General features: G+C 34.9%; 1 protein-coding gene across 1 annotated transcript in view; it reads left to right on the forward strand.

Moving 5' to 3' along the window:
- The window catches only part of LOC308192092 (uncharacterized protein), a 191,084-nt gene that overhangs the window by 102,466 nt on the left and 60,960 nt on the right, over positions 1-27,658 (forward strand). The window lies entirely within an intron of this gene.

A 27,658-nucleotide genomic window follows, 5' to 3' on the forward strand; every position in this document is an offset into this window, starting at 1 on the left:
ACATTATGGCAAGTTCTGGACCATGAGAAACATTTTGATGGTCAGTTCAGTGATATTTATGTATGGGGACGGAGAGAGTAATACCTTGGATAAATACCGAAATAATTCTATTCATCAAATTGGAATTTAAACAACAGTAAAACATTCCTAAGTACAGACATATTTATGAGTTTATTTACTTAGCAAAGAAACTAACTCAGAACTGCATCTATATTTGTACATCCTCTAAGTTGCTGGACTCAGATTACTGAATAGCATTCCAGAGTAAGAAATAAGGTCTTAATCCTCGGTTTGGATTCTTAAGCATAAATTCACACATTATTTCATTAAAATGACTCAATTATTTTTTTAAAAATATTACTATATAATGTATTAGAAAGCTAAAAAGTTTACTTCTTAACTTTTAAGAAAATACGTATTCTTGAAAGAAATACTGAAGTTCAGACTCTACAACTTTTTATCTGTTATTCTTATCTTTTATCAACTCAAAAACATTTACATGTGAAGTTATTGAGAAAAACTTCCAAAAGGAAAAGTGACCAATTCTCAAAAAGGCAAGTTTCTATAGGAGAAAAGTAGGAAGGAGATTTGAAGGTTTTTTTTTTTTTTTTTTTCCCCCACTGGTATGCTCCTTAGAAAGATCCATTATTCTAAAACTATGTGAAAGTATAGCTTTCTTGGGTAAGCTTAATCTTTTTTTCCTCAGAAGAGAGGAATTAAACCATGAAAAGCTAGAATAAAGAGGGTCTGCCTGGAGGGATGTAGAAAAATGTAATTTTAGATTTAAAGTCAGATTGAAAACTGTTTTTTGCCTCAAAGATAAACATTCTCAGTACTCTAAACCATGGCTCTTGAGGCTTACATCTGATGCTCATCTATTTTTCAGTTTAAGACTTTTCCCACTTAAGAAATCAGAACACACACACAAAAGTGATTCTAAGCATGTATACGGGTAAAACTTCAATAGGAGACATAGCTTTTTTCCAAATTTTCCCTCAAGCATTACAGAAGAAAAAGTATCACGAGTTCTAACTGCTTTATGCATATAAAGGATACATTTCTATAGCAGGAAAACCTAGGAAGGTAATGTAAGGCTTGGAGATTTCAAAGCAGTCATAGTCATCCCATAAAATGATATAAATTTAGTCAACAATCCGTTCCGAGTACACAGCTTCATGTAAACCAGGTTTTTGTTACACAATGCTTTGCATAAAGTATTTCTTCAAAATTTTCTCTCCAGAACCGATCTAGTGAGCAGACTGTCAAGCCCTTTACAATTAGCATCATCTTGCATACACAGTATTGAAACATGAAGAAACATTCTCCATTATTCATAAAGTCATGTCCATTTACATGCAGAAAAAAGAAATAGTTTTACTTCCGCAACAAGATCTACACTTTATGAACTGAACCTAAGTTTCTGATTAGCCTAAAAAGGGGAAAAAACATGCAAACAGGGCAAACAACTTTATACATCGTTAAACCTTGTATCTTGAGTAATTTAACATCTCATCACACCGAAATATTGCATTTTATCAACATCATTTAAGAGGGACAAGATAATACACATATAGTTATTTTCTTTTTCAGAACTCAGAAAGAAACATTTATATTATCAAGAAATACTACCACAATCTAAATTCAGTTTGCATTCTTCACATTCAGCTCATTTTAAGCTGTATCTTACCTCATTGCCTTCAATCTTCAGAGAGAATCCAACCATTTCTTCTACTGCCAAAGTTAGCACTGCATCCAGAGACTGTTATAGTTGATAGCATGCTTCGAACAGCAAAAAAGCTGTTTCCTTTGCCAAAAACTGAAGCAATGAGCCCTTACTTGCATTGAATAGCTTGAGGTCATGTGCTCAATCTTTGGTTTCTAATCCTTCTTACAGAACTATAGCACACCAAGGCTGTGGAGATTTCTAAATATTTTTCCTGAACATTTACTATATTTCTTAGCTTGCTTTCATTTTATTCCCCTCTCCTTCAATCCTCATTTAGAAAATAGATTCAGCTATTCATGTCACAAGTACTAAACAAGAACTCTCCTGCAAACTTTATACCAATTTTCAGGATCAAACATGCATTTTCTAGAGGTCTTAAAGGCACTGGTTTGACGTCATCAATTTCCAATACACACAAAACCAAAAAAATAAGTGATATTATTCAACACCAACATCTAGAAGGCATGGTTTGAGTGTTTGATAAATATGCATCTTTTTTTTTTGTTTTGAAATAATTTCTTAGTGTTTTCCTAAAAGCAAAACTAAAAGAAAGATCTACTTCAAAGTAAATTTTGGTTTTAATTATAAGTCATCATTCAATATTAAGTTTTTAACTCCATATTAGAAGACCAACCTTTACCATAATAGAAGTGTTGATAAGCGTATTGCCATGCCCCAAGCTGAATTATTTTATTCTTTATAGCTTGCTGCTTCCCATGACTTGGATCTTCCAAACTGTCTTTCCCTGGAAACTAATAGTTTTTCAAACCTCAGGAACCAAAAGTCACTTCCAAGGTGATTTCTTAATGAGATTTCAAAGTAACTAATGACATAAATGCTGAATAGGTCAGTATTTATACTACAGTTGTGACAGAAATGCAAATATGCAGCTGATGCACAGTAACGAACCAGAAAGGTTTAATCTTCAGTCTAAAATTCCATTTCATTAAACTGGAAACCATTTTCCTTTACTTACTGTAAAATCAGTTCAATGTTGAAATAAGACTCAATGCATGCATAAAAACATTGCTGTTGTAGCGATCCTAAATGACAGCAGCTTCTCCTTAGTGTCTAAATCCATTAAATATTCAACTTTTATCAGTATGTTTTAAAAATGACATGACAATGATGTTTGCATCTTCATGTTTTCTACTTTTTCCAAACCATCAAAGCTTATCCTAAGAATATACATAAACATACAGAAAATACTAAGGTATTGTTGACAGTTTAATCCGTATTCGATAGTCAACATTTCATTAGTTGCACAGATATAAACAAACCATAAAAAAGCAGCAAACAAGAAGGTACATTTAGTATTTTGTGTTTCATATACCACTATTCACTGGTATTTAAAAAGTCTTGAGCTTTGAAATAAAAATAACACAGACTGGTTTTCTATTGCATCATCACTTTGTTCCTAAAATTGCATTAATTTAGTTTGGACATTCTCCAGGTTACTATTTATGATGGGTAAAGAAATTCCTTCTCCTACACTAAAGCAATCAATATATTTTTGAATAATGATAAGTAAAACACTCCCCAGAGTTCACTAACTGGGTATTATCAACTGAATTTTGCATGTCAAACGCTAAAAAACATGTTATTTAAACTTTCTTAAAAATATTTGTGTATTTGCTGTTTTATGTCATTATATAATTTTGATGTGTGGAGTTTTGTAATATTTCTAATTGATAACTATAATATTCTATATATTGCTAAGAAGTAATAACTTTATAAAACGTATTTATTCTTCCTTTATAAGAGTAATTTACATCAGTGTAAACTCAAAAACATCACTATCACTACAGCTACGTTGAAGGTAGACATAGAGAGACAAACATTTAAACACTGTATTGGTGAAAAAAGACATGTTCACCAGCTCAACCCTTTGCTGATCATCAGCGTTCCTTTGCCAAATTTTGTTTCCTAAATCTGCCTGCTTACATAAACACAGTCTAAAAGGCTTCTGTCAAAATGAGCTAGATCAGCAAATACCTACTGCTTAAATTCATTTAGATCACCCTAACTAAATGGGGCTGGGAGTGTTCTCACGAGCAGCTCCACTGGGAGTTTCAGGAGAAACAGAGACTCCCAAGTTCAGAAGCAGCAAGGAGTAATTAGGAATTATGACTTCTAATGGTGCATCTACATTGATAGAGACAGGCATCCAAGAGGGAACTGTACTGTACTAAGCCTATTAATACCACTAAAGCAATGGAACTGACCTTACTGCCTGAATACTTGACTCTGATTTCAAAACAAAACAAAACAAAACAGCAGCATCTGAACCCAAAATGATGTCTCAGATCAAAAGCACAATTCCAAACTGTTGTGATATTTACCCATGAAATTTGTTGAGGCACTTCTACGGGAACATAGCAGAAGTGCAAGACTCAGAAAACAGTCTTATTATATTGAGGAATAAAATCAAAATGAAAAAAATGCTGATTGAACATCATCAAAATTTCTTGAAAATGATAACCAAGTTCATTTTCTGAAGAAAACCCTATATCATTAGTTTTCTTTTTGTTTGTTTGGGAGAAGAAGGAGGATATAAAAGATTGCTTTTAGCTGCGTCTGCCTACTCTATTACTAATATTTTTGCTTTTTCTTCTTCTGCTGTGCAACAAACATATTAACACTTACTCTCTTAATGTAAGACTAACTCCAAGCAAACTGGAATTGATGCAGTTCTTGGAATCATCCACAGAGTGATGGCACACAGAGAGACTGGAGTACTTCCAAACAAGCGAAGAAAAACCAGTACCTCACATTCCTTGCCCAGGTGAAGGATAAACAGACAAAAACAAACAAACAAAAAACACAACACAAAACACAACAAAACTCAAACCCCCAAGACAGATGTAGAAAAGTGAAAAGTGGAACAACAGAAGAATGTTGCTCAAGGTGAAAGCAATCAAAGATAAAATAATAATTTCTGCTTTGAACAATTATTTTATTACAGTTCCTAGAAAAACAATGCTTCAAGCCAAGAGCTTTTACTGTCAACGGACAGGTAGATTGTGGGACACAACTGAAAGCTACAAGAAAGGTGAGGCATATCAGCAGGAGTTAATAAATGGTTTGTAATGACAAATACATTTTTAAATAATCATAAAACATTAAAAGAGTTGGCCAACAATATGAGAACCTGTAGCCCCAAGGAGCAAAGAGCTTGGCTCGTGGTTTCACTAAAATCAAAAGGTAAAGAAAAGGATTACCTCAGATGAACTTAAAACTTATTTAATGGGGAATTTTTCAACATGCCAACCCTCACACCTGAACACACTTTGAAGAGAATACCTATATATTTTCAAAGTGCATGATGTTAAAAAGAGACATCATGAAAGAATGAAGACCAGGCAAGCAAACTATTGGGATTCTGACTTACAGGTCACAATAAAAAAGAATGGAAGCCAATGAAATAATTAGAAGAAAATTATGTTTGAATGAAGGAACCACTGTTGTACTTGACGCTTCCACCTAACTATACAGTAAGTACAGTTTGAATCCAATTCATTGACTACTGGCATCACATCCACAGATGCTCACACACCCAACAGGGGTTAAATTCCTCCCCTCGCCCAAGAAATAGAGCCTCAATCATGTAAGCTAAACAAGATTCTAATGTCTACCCAACTGATACCTGTTAAAGGTATCCTTAACAGAAACAGAACAGGTTTAGCTAGTTTAAGTGTTTTTTCCTTCAAAACAAAACCATTTTTTCCAGGTACAGTTTGACTTAGTGCTTTAGAACTTCCATTTCAAAGGGCATCTGCTTTCAGCATTTGTTGATATTACAAGCAAAAAAATCTGCTACTGATCCCATACAGTCTTACATACAGAATCAGAAACAGAATTCAGATGAAAAATCAGAAAGAAAAAAAAAAAGTTGCTCCTCTTTCTGCCTTTTAATGACTGCCAATTATTCAACCTTCTGACTATGCCATACATAACATTTCATCCTATGCTCATAGAAAATCCAAAGTATGTGTCTGAAACAAAAAGCTGAAACCCAACATATCCTAGTTCTTTGTACAGCAACAGCAAAGATTTTCCTCAAAGTGATTTTTATTTTCAAGTTATTTCTTGAGAAAGTTGATAATGGGAATAAGTCTTTGCATGCTAACTTTGTTCTTTATCTATTTTACTTCTCTTTTTAATACTTAAATACCAAAACAGCACATAAAACCTCAGTCAAGCCAGACATAAATCCTACAGTGACTGGATTTCTTACTGCATATTTGCTACTGATCTGCTCTGAATGTGTCAATACGTAGGGCATAGTGCATTTTGTTTGCTAAATATGTATTTCTAGTTTGAAGGAGGCTGATCTACAAGCTACAGATCTGACTCAGTCTTTATACATATTCCTTTCTAGAATAGGAGTCAGAAATCAAATAATATCTTACAACACTAAGCAGACAATTAATTTCGATCAAAGAAGTATATTGATACTGTCAGAATTAAGATAGCTATAGCTGACATACTGTACATATCAATTGCTCAAGATTTTGGCAATTAAAGATGAAATGTAGACCTTTTAGGGATTAGTTGCTATTAGTTTAAAATACTTCCATTTGTGTAATACTGGTCATACTTAATATCTCCTTACAGAAAATAAGAAAATTTGCTGACTCATTTGCGTTACATTAATGCTGTTGTCGAAAATAGCAACAATTCTACTAGAAAGAAGAAAAATATTTTAAAAAAACACTGTAAATAGGCTGGATGGTAATATATATGTATAAATATATATATATATATATATATTTTAATTCAGAAAAGGGTAAGAGAAAAAATTCCAATATATTCCCAGGTAAGGGTAAAGGAGGAAAGCACAGGTATCATCAAGACAGCATTCTAAGAGATCCCCTAAGCCCAAGAAGGTTTATTGAACTATGGAAGCATCTCAGTAACAGAACTGGGCAAGAAGTTTAGGAGGTTTAATTAACCATTTACCTGTACCAGTTCCTGAAGTTGATTAGCAATAAATGTTGTTTCTCAAACATGAATGGATTTACTAGAAGAAAGGCTATTTTAGACTTTCACTTTTATTGTATTTTTATACTGTATTTGGTATCTGTTGTAAAGATCTGTTTTTCTCCAATACTTTTAATCAGTGACAAAGAAGCAGAAAATATCATTTTAAAATATGCAATAAACTAGAATGGAATAAAAATATTCTGGAAAACAGGATTACAATTCAAAATCATTTTGATAAACTAGAGATAACATCCAAAAGATATTCGGTAAATACTAATGTAATACACTGCAGTGAAGGAGTGGAAAAAAAAAAAAAAAAAACCAAAACACCAACAATTAACAAAACACAAAAACAAAAACAAAGTCACAAATGCAGATGGTCTGGAATGCAGAGAGACTGAGGAAAAATTACTTCATCATTATACTGGACAATAAATTAAACATAAAGCTAGAAAGGTGTTAAAACTCCAGATTTTTTCAAAGATTGCGCTTACAGTCAAGGAAAGGGAAGGGGGGCCCATATATTGAAGAATATATTTTCTCCAATGTATTAGTGTAATCTGTAATTAGACAGGAGCTAAAGAAATAGATGAATTCCAGTAACACTTCCTTTTAGCTTCATTAGCCTTGTGTCATTTTTTAATTCTTCCTGATATTATTTTATTAACTTTCACTCTTTCCCATTAGACACTCAATTCATTAGAACTTGCAGAGAAAGCCTGGGACCATGGCATTGCTGCAAAATATCCTGCCTTGAAAATTGTATTCCATTAATAGGCAAGCACATTAGCCCTCTTAATGATGGAAACATAAAGAGATTCATAATTTTGCATCGTGCCTAATACTTTAAGGAGCACATCCCCTCATAAATGTATTTCCAACTAATATGTTTTATGTACAAAGAATACCAAACAAATTTTTGTGCCCCAATATGAGCTACTAAAAGCCACCAAAACTTTTTTGGCTACATTAACAAATCTGCTGTTTGCCTTATGACAAATAAGGGAAGAGCACTGTGGATGGTACTGAATTAAAAAATCATCCTTTTAATTAAAAATTGTATTAGATGGTGCAAATGAAAATTGAAATAACATACTGACCCTGACAGGCTTCTTAGTAATTAATTCAAATCACTACTGGAAGCTGTTCTTAATTTAGCAATGAAATTTGCACAATAACTTTTTATTAAGACAGTAAAATTGATGCACAGTAGTGACTTTATATCCTCCTTCTACTTTCCTATAAAATCTATTTTTACTTAATCGACTAATTTTCATGATGGTTAATCACAAGCCCATTTATGACAGCTTATTCCCCTCACATTAAAAGATGCACAAGCCTATAGTGGCCCATTATACAAAGAAAACAGAGTATTGTTCAATGATGTGAGCAAGTTAAGCATATGCACAAAAGTGAACATTGTACGGTTGTTTTGACAACCCTACAATGCTACTCAGTGGATTTCCTGTGAAGGAGACATTTAAAACTCACAGACCAGCCTATAGACATTTGCTCATTCAACATGGCTTCACATGAGTAGTAGCTGCAACACAAGCTCAGGAAGCCTTTTGCTGGTGATGTGGTGCCATCTGCTGTCTGTATCGGAATCTCAAACCGAGACACATTTTTGAGTGTTTTTAACTTACCCAACATTGCACAGTACGATACTGTGGAAAGCACAAACTAGCACTTTTACACAAAACACATGAAAATTCATGCTCTAAATAAATCTAGTTAACTAATATTTTATCTGAAGTGCTTATTACTTTTATGCTTAAGTAGCACTAGCACTTAGATCTAACCATGAGTTTATATATGCACATATGAAACTGAATTTTTGCAGGGAATACAGCTACACTATCAGTGGGTGAATTTCTTCTCTACCTTTACTTCCTTTTGTAACTAAAGCCAAACTAATCTAGATAGTATTTTAATAACCAAATTTCAGAACAAGTATGAAAACCATTACATTGTTTTCCCCTTCCTCCCACTGAAACTCAAAATTTAGTTTAAAAGTGACCGCAAACTTGCATATAAAATTACAGAAACCATCATTTTTCCTGAAATGTTCAATGGTGTATTATTAACCAGGCTTAGGAGAGAATGAAATTGGGAGGCTGGTGAGCGTTCTGAGCAGGGTATCCCAACCCAGCATGTAACGTGCTACATTGGTCTTTGGCAGCAGTTGTTTCCTCTGTGTGAACAGAAACACCATTTTTGTTTACAGTTATTCAAGAAGTTTCAATTACCACTTTTTCTTTGGAAGTTAAGAAGCAGACTACAACCTGAAAAAGAAGAAATCTGGTTTTCCCTTCATAGTCTCTGACTAAAAAATAAATACACAGGATGAGATACACTAGTTTAAAAATGCCAATCGAAAATGTATGTAGGTAGGTAGAGTTAGCTTCAACAGTTTTTTACTGCCTTTGTCGAATACTGCTGTTTGAGAGGCAATTCTAGTTTTAGAACTAGAAACTAGAGAATAGACACTATAATTATGTTTACAGCAAAATTTAGTACGGTTTATTTTTACCTAAAAAGGATGTAAGAATTTTCTATTCACACTTAGAGGTGAGATAAATCAAAAGTAAAAGTACCCTTGTAAAGGCATCAGTCATTACCTCTAACAAAAAATTCCAACTATAAATTATTTAAATAGTTCATTTAAAAATATTTTAGGTACAGATACATAACTCATTAAAAATGTTAAATTCAGTATATAAGTCATACATGCACACAGATGTAACACAACATATATACATAGATACTACACACAAAGTTGCAAATCATTATATTTAACCTAGAACTGAGAATTAGTTGCTTGTTAAAGGGGAAGAATATAAATTAAGATTTAAATTGTAACAAAATAATGTGAATCAAGATTAAAATAATCTACTTAACCAAAGCCTTCTATTTGTTGACTCAAAGCTATCTATTCTATGTGTCTAGAGACACAAACCGCTGTACAGCAGTAAAGCACACAGCAGAATATCTCTGTGATTTCAGCTCTAAGAGAGTCATAAAACTCAGGTTAATTTCAGCTCCTTACTTAGATGATGTGAGTTCTTTAGAGGATGGGGTGAGACAGAAGAAAAAAACTCAATTATTCCCAATTTCATTACAAACAAACATAATGATTGGAAGATATAAATTTTCTGGAAAAAAAATAAAAAAAAAGTTTTATTTAGGCAAATCAAAATCAGTGTTTTCTTTCAATCTTCATCAGTACTACAACCAGTCTGTAATAAAGCATTAGAAGATGACAGGAAATTTAATTATGTTTTCTTCTTTCTCCTCAGAGCCAATCAGTATTTTACTTGTAGTTTATTCAACTGACATTAATAAAAGTAGTGCAGCTGAAAACTTCAGAAAAAAAAAATGAGAGATTTAGTAAAAAATGCTCAAATGAAATGACAGTTGAAGATTTGGGGGGCTGATGGGAAGCAATGGAAATTTACTTAGGGAATAAAGAGTTCAAAGAACACAGTTTAAAGACTGAATGAGTCCTAAATCAGGCCTAAACCAGTGTGTTTCCACAGGGGAAACAATTTCTTCCATCAAAATAAATAAATAGATTATTTCTGTCAGATACAAAGTATGAATTTCTATGTATTTAAATTTTCTAACAGATACACCAAGTTATTAGCACTGTCATCTTTTCTAAGCAAAGAAAAAATCCTTGGAAAGAATGGAGAGAATATACTTCAAGTAGTAACTGTAAGGTAGTGACTGAATAGACCTTTTGCATCTATCTCACCTTTCTGTTATTCCAAAGCAGAATTATTTGAAGTCTACTAAAGATTTCAGTTAAAACAAGATCTAGCCCAGTGCTATACTCTCTCCTTTTGCATATACTCTCTTCAGTGCCATCCAAGAAAAGGCACTGACCACTTTCAATTAGGTCCTCTTCAATTCAGTTCTTGAAGAATTGGCTTGTTCGAGGTCATGGCTTGCCCAGCCACACAATCTTTCAACCATAAATGCCCAAAAGAACTCATTACCTGAAACACCATTATCTTTAGCTTACTAACAATTATATTTCACTAGCCTAAGGAATCAATGCAATAAGACTGAGAATGTTTAATCTTTCAAATCAAGTGAAATATACAAATGAGAAGATCCTTACTTTCTTCTAAGAAGTTTAACATTCTGTATTAAATGACTCCAACTTTTTAACACATTTCATCCAGAACCTGCACTGACTATCATGAACTTCATAAAATACTGATAACAGAAGGTTCTTTGAAAACATGCTACTATCACCATATTCTAGCCAGGAAGAAAACTACAATATAGAAAAGGATAACTTTATGCTACTTGATTTCTTTTTGCAAAAGACTGTAGTTAAGGCTATTATCCACTAAGTGGCATTATCAACTCAAACATGTAAATTTGACAAAAAATAATCATAGTACAGTTCGTTTTTCCTCCTAGAAACAAATTCATGGAAAACATTTTCTTTGGATGTTTCATTTTATTTAAGTTTGTCAGATCTTTTGACAGAGTTCCAAACAGGCAAATATATTAGAAAACCAACATTACCAGCTTATTCTTCATGCAAATATCAAGCAGAATAGAAACAAGAACATTTGCAAATATCTAGCAGAATAGTCAGGTCAGAAATAAAACTATCATGATAGACATATTAAACAAACCAAAAATATTACAGTAATATGAGCTCAAATTAGATAAAGGTATTATAAGATATTTAAAAAGTAGCTGGCATTTCAGAACTGTTGTGCATCAACAGTTCTAGTACTTCCTACTGTAAAATATAAAGGCACCAGAAGTCACACCAGATGTTTATTTTACTTTAGATGAAATACTTTTTTAAAAAAATTAAATCTAATACATCAGGTAAACTAATTGATTGTTGCTAATCGATGCTAAAAGGTATTTCAAAAATACCATCCATTTGAAAGTAAGAAAAGTATTTATAACATTTCAGTAATTATTTAAGGATTAGTTTTCAAAATGTTACTTAATAATAAAAGAAAGAAAATATAGGTTTCTGAGAAAAGTTTACTGGAGCAAAAGCATTTAGAAACAATATAAATAGAAGAAAAATGTATTAGATCGAAACTCTCATTTTAAAATAGGTTTATTCTATTCCTATTGTTAGTCCCTCATCTTTTATCACTGTCACTTTATACGTAGAACTGCTGAAAATAAAAAGGAAAAAACTAGTGTCACTGTATAAGTCTAGGAAAATGAAATAAGCAACTACTTCTGTCTCTCTTTACCACTTCAAAGCATGTATTTTAAGCTTGTGAAATGTCCTATACATGTACTCATGTGAACATACAATGCTAGAAGAATCAAGACATTCTTTTTGTTTTCCTTTTACTTTTTTTTTTTTAAATTAAAAAAGGGGATTTTTTTTTCCTCACTGGTCACAGAGGAATTGCATTAGGACATAGTCCTTTTTCCCTACATCCGCCTACGACAAACATTTGCTGCAAGTCAGCGACTCCAAAACCAAATTGTTTACAATTAACTCAAAAAGCCATTTAAAAAAATGTTTCTTTGTTCCAGTTGGAAAGAGAGACAGCCAGATGTGTGGCTTGTTGATCTTGCTCTTTTCTGACCTCTGAGTGTAGGAAGAACTGTAGCTGAGGAAGGAAGTCAGCAAGTTGTGTTAATGAAGGTGAACATTGCAAAAAGAAAAAGATGTTTGCATTTTTTTTTATATAAGAAAAATATCTTTGAAGCAGTTTTTATTTAAAGAAAAAAGGTATTAAGAAGCCTTTCTTTTTGCTAGTGGTGAAATATTAGAACCTTTGTTTCTAGAAAAGTCAATAAAGAGTACAGGTTTTGTTACATTTAAAAAATTCAACCCTTAATTTCAGGAATTTCATAAAGTTTCATCACTGTAAACTAGCAAACACCTCATCATTAACACCTGCTGGGAGACTGTCCTCCTTTGAGAATGCAAAATTCAGGAAAGACATTTAAATTTTGGACTCTGACTGAGTCATACTCTATTATTACTGACAATAATCAGACCTAAAGCTGAGTTCCAGATTGAGAGTGCACCCACCTCTTTGTAAAACACATCTGGCAAAACCCCCAAGACAATGAACGATGTTTTCTACATTACCTTTCTTCACGCTTCTCCCTGAAGCACACGTGTGCTTTATAAATATTCAACAATGAATTAAAGTAATCTGAGTTGAAAACTATTCATTACATGGTACTATTGATGCAGTACACACCAAGATATTCCACTAGCGTAATAAAGAACAATCTCTCAAAGACTTCACACTAACAGACACGAAACATTATCACCTTATTTCTGAACTTTGAATTATTTTGTGGAAAATGTCTAAAATGTATTCTAAAGTTCTGTGACTACTGGCCCTCCTTTTATCATGGTACCTGTCAAGTCAGTGAAAGTTACCGTACTTGAGGTGCTAAGAATGCATTTGCATGTGAAGCAAAAAGTTACACCAGATACTCAGTTTTAGATATTATTTTTGGCACCTAAGCATCAATCCAGACTCATCAGACAGTGAATGAAGATTCCAAAATGTACTATACGCATCTAACTTGATTGTCTGAATTAAGCAAAATTTATGAAGGTACTCTCCCTGCATTGCTCTCTTCACACTAGTGACAACTCACACTAGTTTTGGTAGAAAATGATAATGCCTAAGTTTTGTCAACTAGTTACTATTTCAAGAATATACTTACCATCCAAAGACCTGAACAATATCATCATAGTTCATCTTTCAACATATGCTTATTATGTTACTATTTAATTAAGAATTTATTATGTATTCTTTGAAAACAGGAAATTGAAAACTAGTTTACTCTCTTCCCACCTGACGTGGAAAATGTTATTAGATCACCAAACACATGAATATATACACACAAAAACATTTCTGAGAACAGTTATACAAATGTTTAATCTGATTCCAGAGAATTAGAACAGTATTTCAAGTCATACATTCTGAAACTTTTCTAAGGGATATGGATCATTTTAAAAACAGCCTAAGAGACTCAATCTTCCTCTTTGTGCTAAGAGAAGTGGAAAATCTTATCATGCAAGACTTCCAGCACAGCTCAGACAGCTCAAAGCTATGACCACAAAGACACAAAGAATTTCTTCTGCTGCATTAATATTTAGAAATTCTTTTTGGCTTGCTGTTGTTATATGGTTTTAAGAAACTTATTTTAGGGAAAAGTGTTTAGATGTTTCTATAGTCCATGTTTTGTCAATCTTTAAGGTCATTAATGGCATGTTTTGGAAAAAAAAAAAGATCTTAATATCTGTAAAAGGTTTCTAATAGCAAAAAAATAGGACTTCAAAAATTTATCAGCTAATAGAGATATTACCGATTTTTTTTCTACCAGTTGTAGTTCCTAGCAAAGGAATTAATAAAAACAATGAACTACATTGTAGTAATGATTAACCTTCTATGGACTAGATTTAAAGAAAAAAAAATCCTTAATTCAGTAAATCTCCATTTCTTTATTTTACATTCCTTGGTTCTTATAATTCCCTGTTTATTCTAACATGTTGGAGTCTTCATCAGCATTCCTACCATTTTTCCCTTTATTCTTTCTTTTCAGTTTTCCTGTCTCTTAAGATCTCCTTGCCCTGTGCTTCAGCTCATCTCAGACTCCCTCCACTAGGACAGATAAGACCATGAAGAGCAGTCATTTTTGAGATCCTCTCATCTCCAACTCAGGAAGATCTTCTTCGACTAAAAAAATTGAATGGGCCCTAAGTTTGAATTTAAATTCTATCTTTATAAAATGTAATAGGTATATCATATACATATGTATATATATATATGTACATATTATATACATAATTCTTATTTTAAATTCCACTTGCGTTTAATAGAATAGAAGGATGGAAGGCCCTTCAAAGGAAAAAAAAGCGTAAAAACAAAATACACACAGACACTTCACTGATTTAGTCTGTAGTCCTCTCAAGCGTCACTTCATTAGCTTACAAGGTAGAAACGAATAATTACTTACACTGCAGAAGTTATCAAAGTTAGGATTATAGCCTTCAATCTTAACTAACTTTCCTTCTACCCCTTACATCCATTTCTTCCCTTGGACCTGGGTTTGTTCAACCATCTAGTGAAACAAAACAGGAATACTTGCTGGTTTTCAACTACACCGGTTCCACTTTCAGCAGAAACCTTTGTGGTCTTAAATTAATGAATCTTTAAACTTTCTGAAGTCCTCTGCGAGTGGCTTTGTTGCTTTTGAACAAACATCCACATGATTAGTAAATACTTTTACTTTGATAGACTGCCATTGAGATTCCTGGGGTCACTTGGGAACTGCAAACCTGCTTTGATAAATTGCCAGTCAGACTGCTGCCATGTTGGGCTTGTTTTTTTTACGCACAACAAATTGAAGTCTTTGTGGTCATCTGCCTGCAGCAACCCTTGCAGGATGACTCTCACAGCAGCTGAACTAAATGATAGAATTCACTAAAGCAGGGCCAGCTTCAAGATTCCTCTCCATACTTCATGATTTCCTTCTCTCCTAGAAACCACTGGATGAAAGCTAGCATGTCACAGGGCCTTAATTCCCTTAACGAATTAAGATATTAGTCTCTTTAAGATTTTAAGTGTTACATGCTGCAACAGCACAGCTCAGATGTCATGTCTGCTTCGCATTTCCCAACAGCCTAGAAAGGGCTGGCAACCAGCAGCGTGTTTGGGTCAGAACCAACAGAACCATTTCCTGCAACTTGTAGCCTTCAGGCTCAGGAATCATAGCATATGGCCAAGTTAGTGTCAGCTAAGTGTTACACAGAGTTTTCCATTCTCATCTTTATAATCTATGTGGTAAATACTAGCAGCCAAATTGGCATGACCTTGAGTATTTCACTGTGAGGAAGAAGACAATCTCCAGGGACAACTGTTGTAATTACATATACCTATTAAAACCTTCCAGCTCTACTCTACCACCCTCTACTTCCTCCCCGGATACTGAAGTCTCCAAAGTCTCCAGCTGTTCACAAATCCTTCATCTTATTTCTCATGCATCAAATTTGTTCTTGGAGCAGAGTAAGCAAGAAGTTTAAAGACACACTAAAGCTGATACAACAATTTGTTGCCACAAGTACTGGCACTGATTTCCTTGTGTGTGTCAACACCAGCACTTGTTGGATTCCACAGCAGGCTGATCCAGAGGTCTAACCTGTCAGAAAACCCTCCAATACGTCTTTAAAATCCTACAGAGTTTCAGCAGCAAATTCCCCAAACCAGCACAAAGATGGATACAGGTGCTGATGCAACAGAAGGGGCAGACATAACTGAACCACCACTTTTTACAGCAAAAAGTTAACCAAACAACTACTTACTCGATCACAAAATTAAATCCTACACACAGTTAGAACATGTAGAGTTGCTAATGCAGTTTCTCTCAGGAAAATAAAATTTTAGGACAACTGACCTCTTATTCAATCTCAAATAAAAGTGGACTCATTCAACAAAGATAAACACTCTATATACACAGTAAAGTCTAGCATATTGCATTCTTTAGCTTTCTCATAATCAGTGCAAAATTAAGGAGATACTTAAACACAAACACTTACTTATGTCTTACCTAGAAATAGAGTGGTTCCAATTCACATTCAAAAATCCAAAGTGTTGATGCTAAACATTCAACGTCCGTCTGTCACGAAAAACATTTAAGATTACACATGAGATCATTGTGCATTTCCTCTTTCAGTTTTCAGTTAAAACTTTTTTGCTTGGAAGCAAATATACCAGATTGTATAAACTGAAAACTGAAAATGAGTCTTTTAAAAGTGAAGTTTGGAGCATCCAAGAAATTTTAAAGTAATTGAATTCAAAAAAATCCCACTGGATTAAAATGGTCAGATATTTAAACTGATTTTTCATCCCATATAATTCCACAGGACAAATTATATTTAATTTTGATTTTTATATTGAGCATTGCCAAGATTGTACAGCCATAGCAAAATAATATTCATTGGTACCGGTATGTATTGCATTAAGAATGAAAAGAAATAACATTGAAATAATGAAAGTGTAAACACATTTCCAAAACATTATAATAGCTACTTATTATAATGGTTATATTTATTTAAAACAGTATTTACATTGAAAGTAGTCTGGTGAAATTGATTCTAAGTTCACAAATGAAGTTTCCTGTCTTTGAAACTTCCAAAATAAAGAATGAAACCAAAATGCTTAACAGTGATCATTTCATTCTTGAAGTGTGTTGGGGAAGCTAAGAGAAACACAAGTAGACCAACCAGGTCCTTTATAAGGATCCAGAGGTAGACTTGTTCTTAAGATCTGGATATCACTTCTACAACTCTCTAAATGAAAGCTTATAATGATGCATGTTTGCTCCAATAACAAGGTTAAATCAACTTAAGAGAAATAAATCTGCTAAAGAAAAGATTGGAAGTGAGTTTGTTCTTCAACCATATCCTCAGAACTGCTAATTTGGCTCCACAAACACTCTTCTTCACAAATATTCTGTTTCACTATTCTCATGACTATGGAGAAACAGAGGTTAAGTCATCAGGTTCATAAATCAGTTGATATAAGTTTGGGCTCTGAAAATCCCATGGTTTCTGCTGCCGTACTTATAAAGATATGTCTAGGAACTGGGCCTAATCTAACTATGAATTTTTATTCATTTAATTTCAAAAAAGTAAGCATGTTTAATCACTTCCTGAAGAGAAATTCTCTTTTAAAAATCAGAGAGTGATATGGCGCAGATATTTTTTTCTAAAAATAAGTCCCTCGCTACAAATTATAACAATTCTTATAAAAGCAGATTGAATTAAATTAGAATGAAACACTAATTTCTCAAGTAGAGCACCAACATAGGGAACTAATTAGGAATAACTCCTTTGAGTAAACAAACCTTTATACCAATTAGTAGCTGGTCAAGTCAGGGAACTCCCTTTCTCTAGGGAAAAATGTCTATTTTCAGCATTGCTTTATTTTGCTGCTGGCTACAAATTCTCTCTAGTTCCGTAGCAATGGAGGGTGTTTAGAATTTAATTTTGGGACAGTTTGCTAGGAATGCGGTCAAGATTAAAAAAAAAAAAAAGTAACATTGGAAGACCTAAATAATCATGGTATTAGGACTTCAAAAGGGATGAGAACAAATCCTATTTTCCATCTAGGCCAATTTTGCCCCAAAGTCTAAACAAAAAAAACACGTTACAGTAACAGTGAGATGACTCAAACAGTAGCATAAGTGAAAGAAAGTACAAGGGAAGGAGAATTTACAGCTTTTGTTCTACAAGAAAAGAAAACAAATAAAAACCCTAGGGCGAGAATATTATGCCCACACAGCATTTTGAAAGCATCAGTTAGGTGCAACAGTAAAACTGTATCACAGGACATCATTCAAGGGAGGCTGAGTATTCATTTATTATTTATGACATCTGAATCTGCTAGACAGCTGTCCTGTGCAAGATGGAAAGTACATGGGTTGATTCTTACCTTGCTGAAGACGATTCAGAGTGTTCCTGATAATTAGAGAGAGACTGCAATCTGTGAATTTTAAAATTGGTTTGAAAAATTGTTATTAATGCAAGTTTTGATTATTAAGTAAAAATCAGAAAAGTTACCAAAATGCCTTCAAAACATTATACTAATTTCCCATTTTTAAAAAGCAGTGAGTACTGCTGCAAGGTATCTTCTCTTGTGCATTATGCCCAAAGTAAAAGGTCAATTATCTCATAGTACAGTGCACCAGGATAGTGAACTACTGTTCCCATGGTTAGAATAGCAAGGGAAAGTTCAGACCCAGCTTAGGAAGCTCCTGTAGAGTTAAATTTGACTAGACTCTCAGCAGCTTTAACTGTCTCTATGGAGAGTTACAAAGAATTGAAGAAAAGGAATTGATATGACCTTTCAACTGTTTTAACTCCACTACTCGTGGGAAAGAAGCCAAGAAGGAGGCATCAGAGAACAGGCAAAAGAGGGACGCAGAAAGGACTGGAAACACCCCACAGAACCCAGAAATCTATTGATTTCTTACAGAGTAGTGAAATAGCAACAGACAATTTTCGACCCTCCAGCCCTGGAAAACAAAGGACTGACCACCATACTTTTCTACATTTACTGATAAAAGATGCATCAAACCATCACCTCTTCCCTCTTGACCCATCACAAATGACAAATCTGAAGGATTCAGTAACCTCAGCACTAATTAAATGAGTATCAGTGGGAAAGTTTCAAAGAGGGTATCCCACTTACAGCACCATGTTAACTCCCATGCTACTAAGCATCTAGGTATTTTCCTAAATTCATGTAATTAAGGGTTAATAGCTGGATAACAGCTGGAAAGAGTGGTCAAGCGACAATGCACTCAGATTCATATTAAACAGAAACAAAGCACATTTGCTACAATGAATGAGAGAAAATGAAGTTGGTAGAACAGAACAGAATGGATGGAAATTAAAATATATATATATATATATACATATATATATATATATATATATATCAGTGCAGCTAAAGAAAAAGGCCTGTGAAACTTGATGCTTTTCAACAAGAAAAAAAAAGGAGTTAAGCAAGTCCAGCACAGACTACTCTGACACATATTAACTGTTTTTGGAGGGTGCTCACAACTGAAAAAAAAAAAAAAGACCCTAAATCAGTTTGAGAAAGGGGAGGAAAGCATTTTAGTATTTTAGATACCTTTAACTTTAAATAAATACATGAATTAATCCATTAAAAAACTCATGGCAAAGTGGGCATCTGCAGAACTGTATTTATTTGATCCATAATCAGGAAAAGTTAATCAATTTGAAAAGATCAGAAATTTTCAGTCATTGAAGCCAGAGGCAATACAGTTTAACTGAATTCATAATCTAATATCACAAGAAAGAAAATAGAACTAAAAATACCTTAGTAAGGGCACTAGAAAAGTTACTAAGTTTCCACCTTTTTGAAAGTTTTAAATGAAAATAGGGCGACAAAATTCAAACTGTAGAATCAGTCTTACATGTTTAATTATGGCAAAGAATTGCTGGAAACCTTTAAACAGATTGCAAGAAAAAAATCCAGTCGATAACTCTATGGAATAAAGAACTGTTATAAAAAATGAAACAGTGAATGTCATGATGCAAGCACAAAAGATAAAATATACTTGACAGAAACTTTAGAATTTCTATCTTGTAAAACAAGACATTTGAATTGTTTTAAAAAAATCCCTATGTTCATATCACGTGAGCCTTCTATAATAGTATTAGTGACGCTAAATGAAAAACTTGAAATCTAATGTAGACCTACAGAAAGGTAAATGAGTATTTTCTTGAATTATATTGATTGTTTCCATATGTTCATGCTTGACCGATTTGTTTTGTTATGTAACTTGTCTCATTTGGACAAAAATGAAGAGTGTGGGCAAGAGTAAACTCTCCTTTAACAGGTGTAAAGTATACTCACAAAAAGCTTATAGACTGTCTGGAAGTAGGCTAGCACAGTTACTTAGGGAGTCCTACATGTTTTTATATAGAAAAAAAAACTAAGTTTTGGCAACAAAACCCAGCAGAATGAACTATAAAGAAGTAGCTCCAGCACAGTAGAATCACGAAACTACACAAACGTTGCTACTTCCACAGAATACTTGTTTCTGTATAAACCTAACACAACCTAGCTACCAGTTGACACTGGATTTGGTTTTTAAAAAACTGTACATCGCCTTGTGGAAGTCTTTTTAACCTTTTAAAAACTTATTCTGGATATCCAAACGTCTTTCAAACTTCAACAAATATATACATATATACACATATATATATAAATTATATATATAATATATATAAGAATATATAAAAATATAAACATATATATATATATATATATATAAAATACTATATAAAAATTCAAATGGCACGTAAAAATAATGCCAGCCCAGTTTAGTAAAGCTGATATGACCAAGGGGGATGGAACAGGCATTTAAAAGAGACAACGACCAGACGCCAGGAGGCTCTTGTTCAGCTAGCAATAAATGCCTGGATGGCCTGGGAGGCAAGTTTACTGAGGTAAAACATGTGGCCTGAGTGAGATGCCATTGAGCGGGAAAGCAAGTGCCATGGAACAGAGAAGATAAACTACTCACTGAAAGAGCTTCCAGTTTTCAGATCTTAGCCTTTAATACAATATTCCTTTAAAAGTTCAGATAAGCAAAGATTGGTATCAGTCTTCCACAGGAGAGCCAGAGGAATCAAGTGGGTCGACACTTTAAAATGTTTATAAAATAACTAAATACCAGTATACTCCCTACAACACTGACCCAGACAGGGAGTGAACAAACACATTTAAGAGCAACTGAGAATTCTTGTGTCAGGGAGAAAGGAAAGGCACCTTTCAGCAAGGAAAACACCAGTGCGATGAAAACGGACAGAAGCAAATACACATGCTGCTGCTTACTGTGGAAACCTCAGCAAAAAATTCAACCCCTAATGTGGCTTTAAAGGAAGGATGTCAACAAGGAGGAAAACCATCACAGATTAGTGTAAAAGAGACAATTCTGTTAGTGCTTCGGTAACACCTAGTAATTCCACTTATCCCTCGTTAAAACGCATTTAGAAAATGAAGCACAGGAGTCAGTTCTGTACCCTCAGAGCAGTCAGCTGGGGGGCCTGCTGGCAGTAAAGCTTATTATACACCCAGGGATTTGGGCCATCACAGCCCACCACCAACTCAAACCTAAGGCACAACACAGCTGCTACTTTGAATGTTTCCTGCTGTGTAAGAAATAATTAAGGCTGTATGATCGGTATTCAAGAAAGCATTTACAGCAGAGAGGGCAAGTTAATTCTACTTGCAAATGAAGAGGTAAGCGACGTTGCATCACAGAACAGACTAAAGGTGAAACAAGAGTTAAGCAAGATGTGATGTGTAATAGAGAGGCCAGACTCTGAATTATAACAATGCAACCACGATGTTATTTCACATTTTAGAACTCTTTTATTCAAAAAGAAGGCGGCACATGTTCCAAAATGAAGTTATGAATCTCTATTTCGATTTAAGATACAGGGGAAAAAAAAAAGGAAAAGCAGCAGAACACACTTATTGATGTATATAGTGAAAAACAAAGGCTTGTTCAAATGTTTAGTACCAAGCTGGTACTATTTAAATATTATGTGGAAAGATGAGAGAGAGAGAGAGAGAGAGAGAGAGAGAGAGAGATGGCAAATCTGGACTCTTGTGTTCAGGGCAGATCTTGCTGAACTTCAACTTCAGTGGCACCTGCTCTTGGTTTTGGCTCCCTTCACACACAACCCGTCACCCATTGCACCTGACATCCCCAGCCCAATCCACCACTCAACCCAGGACGTGGTTTTTGATTGCAGGGCTGTTCCCAGACAGAGGGACACACACCTGGTTCAGCAGGCAGCTTGCATAGCCTGTACACCTATTCCTCATCCCCTACAGAAGAGGCTGGGAGACAGATGGGAGCGCTCCACAGACCGTATTCAACCCTTAAGTTGTCTAAAGAGAGTCTGGCTCAACTGACATCAGGTTGCTAATAGCTTTAATGCTGCTTTAAAAAAAAAAAAAAAAATCAACCCACTAGTTTTGGCAAAATATAAAGTTAGACTTAACATCTCCTTGATGGGAGGCAGTAAGACAATTAAAGAGGGTTGAAATATTTGCTTGAGACAGACTCCCCAAGGAAACCCTAAAGATCATACCAATTAGGGTTGGTGTTAGCAGGTTGCTACTGTTACTTTTGATAACAGAAAGCAAAGCTTAGGAAAGGGATACGTTTTACACTAGTACCAGGATATATGTCCTCTGGTCAGAGGACACTGTAGATGCCATCTGTTTTCTTTTATTTTACTTTTTGATTTAAAACGCCAGACCATTATTCATCATAAATATATATTTTTTTAATAGAACTTTCAAAATGTCTAATTGCCTGTGTATTCCCTGGGGCTTTTCTCATACACACAATATGAAACTTAATTATTCTATGATTTTAAGTTGCTCAGGATTATTTTTGCAGCTTTCTAGACACAGATTCTTACCTTCAGATTTGATCGATTTTTTTTCTCAACCCTGCTAAGCACGCAAAGAGAATACTGCCTTTGCTTTCTCAAATAAGCTCCTGAATCCCAGCTTCCTGAAAAGCAGGATCTGCAGCTGCATATATGATAAAAAATAAAATAGAGCAGGGCAAATGGCCACACTCTGGGCTTGGCACCAGCTAGCATGGTATAGCTTGTGGCTGTACCAACTAAAATCCTGTCCCTCCAAAACATCATGGCCAGATCCAGACAGCCTTTTGGAAATGGTCCACAGTCTACACTAACCCCAGAACTATGCTTGGGCATAATGTGGGAGAGTGTTAGTTGGCACAAGACAAAACTGTGTCACGAACAGTACTAAATTTGTAACAGTACAGACAGTTGCATGCCATATCCATTCCTTATTTAGTTCCTACTATAAACATGTATCATGATTATAGTTCCCAGTTGCTTCTGGAGAATATCATTTTAAGAAGTGAATTCCATAAGCAGCCAATGCATTTCAGAATTAACAGGTCACCTTTTCCAGGCACGAGAGGTTCTAGCCTCAATAACACATCCTAAACTAGGCTGTTGGTGAAAATGTGTACTCTCTAGGTTTTAGAATTTTTTTAGTGTATTCAGATAGACAGAAGATGAGCATCTGTGATCTGACTCCATTTTAGCAAGCCTGGATTGCTGTCAGTATTGTATTGGACCAGACTGTCAGCTGGTATAAAGTGGGCACAGCTCTAGTGACAAGTAGCCAATGTACAGCAGATGAGACTCTTCCTCAAACTTTACCTGCATCAGGGTGGTGGGCAAGGACAAAATTCAAATACTTTAAAAGGTTAGTGTTTTCTGTGTTTTTTTTTTCTTTCTGTAATTAACAAACTCATCCGTGTCTTCACAAATTTGTTCTAAATCAGAAATCCTCACTTATTTACTTTTCCTGCAGACACAGATCAAAAGAATTTACACTTAATTTGTACAAAAATAAACATAAGTAACAAGTCTTTGTGCACACAACAAAGGCATGTGTTTTTTTTCCAAAGGAAAACATAACTACCCTGGTGTAAACTGGATGCAAATTTTATACTTAGTAAGAAATACTGTCTCTTAAACTTCATGTACATGTGATTATGCAGTGTCACAGGGTAATGAAAGAAATAGAAAAATTAAAACTGAGTACAAAAACATATACTCCTTTCATAAATGCATACCTATAAGTTATCTCAATACATGCTTCTCCAAGGCTTACCTTGAAATAGCCTTAAAAGGTAATGGTATTGACAAAACTGCGTATTATTCTGTGAAACCTCAACCTGGCTTTGACAACTGTTGGAGTATTGGCTGCCGATCTGGTCCACTGAGCTCTGAAAAATTAAAATATCAAACAATGCTGCTTTGTCCCTTGCCCAGTGTAGCAGTCCCAGTCATTGAACTCTTGTACCCACATTTGCCTGGGAGTGCTTTAATCGTAGCCCCTTGAATTATACGTGCAATTTCTGTCTTTCAAAAAGTGACATGAGCACATGCATAAAGATGATCACTCCAGTTAACCAGAAAACTATCAGATCTGCCAACAAAAAACAACCAAAAAAACTAAAATACAAATGCCCTCCCACATAAGAGAAGTAACAAACTTCTTAACTCTCAGCAACAATAACATTGCTGGCATGAGACAGGCATATGTTTCGCACAGATCTTGGCCTAAATCCTAGTTCTGATGTGGAAAAAAAAAAAAAAGTAATAAACCAGCTTGTTGAAAAGAGAAAATATGACTTTAGATCCAGAATTACTATGGTCCTTTTTCTCTGTTTTCTCTGACATGCTGCCCAGAATACATACAGTAACACTAGAAAAAGATGAAGGTAGGAAATAACTGGTCAACACTGTCATCTCCATTTTCTCCATTTTCCTTTGGACTCCCTGACAAAATACTTCATTTCATATGAAAGTAAATTCTTGCATCACAGATCTCTACTTTTCACAGTTGTTTAAGAAAAAAAAAAAAAGTAAAAAAAAAAGTCTGGTTTCCAAAGGTAGATACGTTCTGCTATCATTCTAAAACCTGTTGTGTTAGATTGAGCTGGAAGAGAGACAGCTGATTTACATGCCTCCAAGTCACATTGTTTCATAGCATCAGTAAGTAGGGAATGTAGAAGACTGACTAAAACCAAATTCATCATTACTGTGGATTGACTTGGAGATGGTTTTGAAGGTATGTTCAGGACATCAGCAGCATGCATGGCTGGATCTGACAGATTAAGACTGTCCTGGTGCTGGCTGCACACTTTGATGCTGAAACATAAACTAGCTGAACGCTACCTGGTAAGCCATGGTAGAAGCCGGGTGGCACTTATTTAGAGCTGTTAATTGTCTTCACTCTGTGGAAAAAATGTGACACTCACCAATGCGAGGACAATGCTTTTTGTCAGAATATGTCAAAAGAAAGTCAGGACACTCGTGCTTTGCTGTACAATGAAAGACACTAATTACGACTGCAGAGCAAGTGGGCACGAGGCCCCCAGTCATGGAAAAGCACTGAGACTTCCAGATTTGATTTCTGGGCAAGCCTTCAGAGAATCACCTCAATAGTCTGTTTTCTTGAAAACTGGAGAAGAAACTTTATAACAGTGCAACATTAAGCACTAAACTTATCCTGCATATCTACAGTCACTGGCACAAGATGGGAGAATACCACACACAGTCATTCTTTTAATCACCGTCAGGAAAGTTTCTGCAGGTTTGGAGGACAGCCTAATCCCAGAGAACTGGTATTTTTTTTTTCTTTATTCCAAATTCATTTATATCCAGCCTCCCTTCAGAATCTCTCATCCACGTAGCAGAAAATAAAAAAAAAGTTATTCTAAGAATGAAATGTTTTACTTCAATGTCAGCTGAAGGAAGTACTACCACATACTCTAAGAGTTATATCAAATTAAACGCAGAGAGCAGAATGTCTAATGCCATGTGGAAGAGTTAGTGCAAGAAATAGCTACCTGAGTAACCTCTCCCCCTGCTCCCCTTTGAGATCCGCTCTAAAACAAGTCATATGGCAGCACTTTTCTCCTTTTATGGGCAAAAAAAAAGGAGAAAGGAAGTCAGCACCACGAGCAGGACTGCATTGCCACGTGAATCGAGCAGCTCAAAGCTGTAAGACTACGTGCTCGTGCCTACCTTGGTGAAATGAGAACACACACCCTGGAAGAGGGATACCATGAATCAGTTGGCAGGCACTTACCGCGTATATAATTATGTCACAAAATATTTCATGCCTGCTGAACTAGAGAACGTACTAAAAACCAAAGGAGAAAGGGCATGTAACATATTTGTATTTGCTTATCTAACATCTTCTTTCTTTATGTGAATGGCCTATCGCTAGATGCGAATCTCTTCTTTTGGAAGCAGCTGTAGTGATAGTATGACTCAGAGCAGCAATTAAAATGCATTCCTGTGAACTATAGTACTTTCTCCTGCGTATATTTCTCTGCCAGTTGCACACTGCCTTGGTGCCCAGCACCCACTCCCAGTACCGTGGGAGTTTTATTTTTTGTTCAGCACCAAGCTGTGGTCTACAGGACAGTCGGAGAAAGTTACAAACGATCTAACTTAACACAGCTTGGCCTTTTCAAGAAAACTGTCAGAATGTCATTAGCTCAAAACTCGGGAAAGGTAAATGATATAGAAAATGCCCTATGTATCAGGCAAAAAGGAATAAAAGCCTTGTTGTTCTTTTATCAATAGGAAGAAAGAAATCATTGTTTCTGCCTCAATAGTTAAACCCCTAAATCATATGAGGGGACTCCTACCTATAAAAAGCTAAAGAATCGAGAGACAAGAAAGCCCTTTTCCTCACCATGCGCAGGTGATGGGACGATGACATTGTAAGAATTCCCATTTCCTCTCCAACGACAGGCGGTCAGGCGCACCAGCCAGACCACACACAATGTATGTACATACATACAGTGACCTGCAGGGCACCTGCAGACACCTTGCACGGAACTAGGTACTTATCTGTCAGCCGTACAGGTACCTATCATTGACCAAGAGCCACCTTGCTTTTCCTCAGCTGTTGATGCGCAGTCATTCAGCATTTTATTTGAGTGCTGCAACTTAATATTCGACTGCTTTGGGACTCATCCTGCAAACAACTAAATTCAATTACATGAGTTACGCTTGCTGGGTTGCAACCCACGCATCAAAGTTAAAACGCAGATAAGCACTGGCCGGGTCAGAGTCTCTGTCCTCAAAGCATTTTTTTTTAAAGGAAGGAAACAGTCTTCCCACTTATCAGATCATTATCGGGTCAGATTAGATGGCCAAAACAGCAGAGCTCTGGAAGGAGTTTAAAATAATCCCACCATTTCTTGAAGTCTAGCATTGCTATTACATGGAAAATCAAATTCATTAAATATATATATCTATATATCTCTGTATTTGTTATCGGTAAAGATTATAATTTGCTCCTGGGAAGCTTTCAAGAGTTACCAGTGGGTCTTTAACTCTCTTTTGACAAATGTTATTTCAGTATAAACAAGGGATATTTCTTTAAAAAGTAGTACTTTAACCTGTAGGTGTCCCTTTGCCTTATAAATAAATTAGAAAGCACTGAATAACTGCAATTGCAAAAGTACAAACACTTTATTACGATTGTGGTGAGTCAGACTGCCAGGATTTGGCAGCCCACAGTGTTCCTCAGCAGCAGAACAAAAGGGGATTTTTTAGGCGGATTTACTTTTGGTTCAGTAAAGGACAACATGATACTGTCTGTGCCATAATGAATCAAAACCTCAGTTAAACACAGGCGTAAGTAGTCAGACCACAATAATTTTTGTCTCACGGTATAAAAATGGACAGGAAGATTATCTATACTTCTAAGGCCTCTAATATGTGTGCTCTCTCAAAGTCTTTTGGATACAAAAACCAATAAAAGTAGTAAGATTATCTAGTTGCAG

This window comes from Anser brachyrhynchus, assembly GCF_964034855.1.
Source record: "Anser brachyrhynchus genome assembly, chromosome: 3".
NCBI lineage: Eukaryota > Metazoa > Chordata > Aves > Anseriformes > Anatidae > Anser > Anser brachyrhynchus.